Source organism: Mustela lutreola, chromosome 18 (assembly GCF_030435805.1).
Source record: "Mustela lutreola isolate mMusLut2 chromosome 18, mMusLut2.pri, whole genome shotgun sequence".
NCBI classification, from domain to species: Eukaryota; Metazoa; Chordata; class Mammalia; order Carnivora; family Mustelidae; genus Mustela; species Mustela lutreola.
In genome coordinates, this window is record NC_081307.1 from 24,192,172 (window position 1) to 24,196,809 (window position 4,638).

Sequence of the window (4,638 nt, forward strand, 5' to 3'; positions counted from 1 at the left end):
GGTGGGCAGTGCAGCCCCCTCTCCGTGCACATGGGTAGGGGGCTGCTGCCCTGGGCCGCTCCCCTTCCTACCTGTAGCAATGCTCCTGAGACTCCATAACTGGCAAGAGGAAAGGCTGGTCCCTGGGAACTTCACTTGCCTTCTTGCCGCCGCTGTGAGACCCGGGCCCGAGGCTCGTCTCAGAGCTTGGCCGTTCTCACATCCCAAGCGGACAGCGTGAGACTCGTTAAGATAACCCGTCCCGGGGCGCCTGGGTGGCTCAGTGGGTTAAAGCCTCTGCCTTCAGCTTGGGTCATGATCCCAGGATCCTGGATCAAGCCCTGCATCGGGCTCTCTGCTCAGCGGGGAGCCTGCTTCCTCCTCTCTCTCTCTGTCTGCCTCTCTGCCTACTTGTGATCTCTCTCTGTCAAATAAATAAATAAAATCTTTAAAAAAAAAAAAAAAAGATAACCTGTCCCAAAGGCAGTTCTTGACGTGCTTCTTCCGTCTCTGCCCACAAACCCTGCCCTCCCCGACCCTTACCCATTTAACAAAGAACTCAACCTTGTTTCGTCTCTCACCTGTTCTAAGACATCTTAGGCTGAAATGCCACAGGGTCCTTCTGTGATGAATATTAATATTAAACCTCTCTCCCACCCAGCACCAGGATCTCCTCCAGAACTCAGAAGGGAGCCCCCTGTCCCCCACCACCACCACCACCACGGAGCCCTCCAATTCCCCATTTTCACACCCCCAGATGGCTGCATTCCTCGCTTAGCAGACAGAGGCAGTGTGTTAACGTGTCCCCACCTGAGACAAAGAAAGGAGCCTTTGTTATACCTGCAAGATCTGAAATATTATCACCATTTAATTACTGACTCTCCCAAGCCAGCTTCTTGGCAGCAGGCACTCCTTCAGTTAAATAGGCTTTTAAGTTTTCCCAGGGAGGCTGCATCAGAGGTAATTTGTGAATAGAGACTAATTTGGGGTGTTGCTGCTGGTATAAAAAGGTGGCTCCAAGGTAACAGAGACTTACAAGACAAACAGGTGAAAGGTTAGGCATTTCCCTTAGGCACAGAGCATCTTTTGGAAAGGGCCGCTCCTCTCAGATTCAAGGTCTAGGGCACAAACCGGTGAACTGTATTATTAACTGGCCCAGATTTCAGTTCTTTTTCTTTTCTGTATCCCTCCCTCCCTCTCTCTCTTTTTTTTCCCAACACGAGGAGAGCTGGGTCACATTCATTATGCCTTGGGTTGCCGGGAATTGTCTCTGGGTTGTGTGCTGAGGCAGAAGGACAACTTGACTTCAGTCTCCTGGTATGTGCATCAACCAGGAGTGTCTGCTTGACCCTGAAAGGTGTCAGAAGCTTTCAGATTCTACAGTGTCGCTCCGTCTGCAAATAGTATCAAGTGTGCCATACCGGAAAGGACGACATTCCAGGCAAAAATGGCCCAGACTTTGGAAATGGGAACCCTGATTTGCAGCAAGCATTAATGGGACCGTGGGAACTCAGACGCAGCTCACACTGCCAGGACGTTTCTACCTGTTTGTGGTTAGGTCGCAACCCTGCCGTTTCCTTACGACATTCTTCATGGAACATCTCGATTACGGGTTGCTTTAATGCTCCCAGCTGGAGCAGTTCCCCAGTAGTACTCAGTTTTGGCCACCTAGATTGGGGAGAAAATCAGCCCAAAGAAGTCAATGAGATCACTGACCTTACCTGAAGTCAGCAGACTGGGGCTAACACCCATATGTCCCGCTTATATTATATTATATTATATTATATTATATTCATCTTAATATTATTATTATAATTGGGACACAAATGACATATAACACTGTGTAAATGTAAGGTGTACAACATGTTGACTTCATACATTTGTATATTGCAGTGTGATTAACTACACCTCTGTCCATCACATAATTATTTTTTGTGGTGAGAACAATTAAGATTTAGAGTCTTAGCAACTTTGAAGTTTATGATACAGTAATTGACCACTGTAATCCCCAGGCCACGCATTAGCGCTCCAGTAAGTATTTATTTAAGATTTTATTTATTTATTTGACAAAGAGACAGAGATCACAAGGGGGCAGAGAGGGAGCGGGGGAAGCAGGCTCCCCGCTGAGCAGAGAGCCCTATGCGGGGCTCGATCCCAGGACCCTGGGATCATGACCTGAGCTGAAGGCAGAGGCTTTAACCCACTGAGCCACCCAGGTGCCCCAATTATTTATCTATTAATTGCAAGCTTGTACCCTTAAATGATATCCTCTGGATTCCCGCAACCCCAACCCTGCTAACCACCCTTCTGCTCTTTGTTTTTACCAAGTTTACCTTTTTAAAATTCCACATATAAGTGATATCATATGGTATTTGTGTTTCTCTGTCTGACTTATCTTACATAACATTATGCCCTCAGGGTCCATCCATGCTGTGGCAAATGGCAACATTTCCTTCTTTGTCACGACTGAATAATATTCCATTATGTGTCTTCCGATGGCATATACAGCATCCTAGTCTCCAAGTTAAGGATAATTGTAGCTTGAAAGTTCTATCATTAGAAGTCATTCTTGGAGGGGCACCTGAGTGGCTCAGCTGGTTAAGCATCTGCCTTCGGCTCAGGTCATGATCCAAGCGTGTTGGGATCAAGCCCCACATCGGGCTGCCTGCTCAGTGGGGAACCTGCTTCTCCCTCTGCCTCTGCTGCTCCCCTACTTGTTCCCTCTTTCTCAAATAAATGAATCTTAAAAAAGAAGAAGAAGAAGAAGAAGAAATCATTCTTAGAGCATCATTTGCTTCAAAACTCTAGAAAAGCTAATGAAATTATAAAAACACCAAAGAAAACATATGGTGAGGTCAGGGGAACGTGGTCAAATGTGAACTGGGTGAACTCTGCAGACAGAAATCAATGATAATACAACCACAAAAGAAAAAAAAATGGGGGGGGGGGAGAGAATACACATCACCATGATGGCAAAACTTCATTTTTTTAAAAAATGAGATAGGTTATTACCTCACTATTTTTACCTCCTTAAAATGCATACATCAAGATGATCTGTTACATGCATTCTTCCATTGTCAGACCCAAAGTGACCATGCTTTGTGAACGCGTGTGTTCGGAAAGCGCTCAGGTGTAGGTGAGGGTGTGAGCGGACAGACATAAAGAAACATAGTTCGAGTCAAGAAGAAGGTTTAGGCATGCGTAGGGACATTATCTATGCACCCTGAGAGGCCCTGAGGAGAAAAGTGAAGTGGGAGGTTTGGGGCCCCTCTGCTTAGAGAATTGCCCTACTCAGAATCCTGGACGTTTCGTTTATTTCGTCCTGACATCTCCTTCTTGGTTCCGGTGTCGAAAACACCGTGTGGTGGAGGGACTCTCTGCGCACCGCCTGGAGAGGGCTCGTGTGTGTTTGTGCTCAGGGCGACGTCCTGATCCCAGCGTGTCTGTGTCAGCGTCAGCAGCTTTGCTGGGATCCTGCAGCGTCTGCGCGGTCGTTCTGTTTTTGAAGAGATGGGCAGCTGCTGGACAACGGTGCCACACCCTGTCATCTCCAGGCAATGCAGGTAACCGTTCTCTAAAGGAAAAACCAGTGCCCTTCTCTGAGTCCCTCTCCTCACTCGGAGAACATCAGTTGTTGGACCACTCGCTCCTTGCCAAAATCTGGGAGAAGTGTCTCACACTTACTCTAGTAGATCAGTATCACTTAGTGTGTTCAGCTCACCTGGACAGTTACTTGTTAGTAACACCTAACCACTGAGGTGTTACCGTCCACATTTTACAAACATAGAATGAGTCTTTAAAAGTTAAACAAAACAGGAAAAAACTTCGTTCCAGGTCACTGGTAAGTAGTGTCAGACCTGAGATGTGGAGCTGTTCTTTTAAGTTCAAAACTCTTTTCTTTTCTTTTTTTTTCTTTTTTTTTTTCTTTCCTTTTTTTTTTTTTTTTTCAGTTCTTGGGAGAGCAGACAACTTCCTTTTGGCGCTGGCTTGCATCCCTTCTGTTTCAAATGAGGTTGAATGATCTACGTGTGGATTTAGACATTTACCCACAGATGCCTTTGTGGGGGACATCCTTGCATCTGCCTCGCCACATGGGGCCTCTAAACACCTTTGCTTGAAGTTTTTATTATTTTCTTCAAATACCCTTTTATAGCACAACAAAATAGCTGTGCCCTCTCTGAGGCTCGAACTCAGGACCTTCAGATTATGAGACTGACGCGCTGCCTGCTGCGCTAAGAGGGCTCTGGGGATAGCATTCAACATGAGGAATAATGCCTCTTCAAGTGGTAAACTCCTTAAAGAGAGAGGTATCCGCCTATCTATGTAGTTCAATACAATGATTGAGTGGATTTATAATAGTGTTCAAAAATGTTCTTTTCCCACATACCCTCCCACAGCAGTAGATTCCTAAGTAATCTGGAAGATAACTCAGCAAATGATGCATGTACTTTGGAAAAACAAAAAGACCTCATTATGTTAATTGTAGCCCATAAGCAAAAGAACCAAAATGTGATTAGGCCCATCTAAAAGAGTAGGTGTATAAACATATAAATATTAACAAAAATTAAGCACTTGTCTACTTTGGTACAACTATCACTTCTTCCTTGGGTATTGGAAACTTATCCATTCTAGAAAAGCCAGAGTCAAGGTGTAGACAGT

The 4,638-nt window shown here is 45.5% G+C and overlaps 1 non-coding gene across 1 annotated transcript; it reads right to left on the bottom strand.

The window, feature by feature from the left end:
- Nucleotides 1–4,148: 4,148 nt before the first annotated feature.
- TRNAM-CAU (transfer RNA methionine (anticodon CAU)) lies at nt 4,149–4,221 on the bottom strand. The gene has a single exon. It is a non-coding gene; the product is annotated as a tRNA-Met (tRNA).
- Nucleotides 4,222–4,638: the final 417 nt, after the last annotated feature.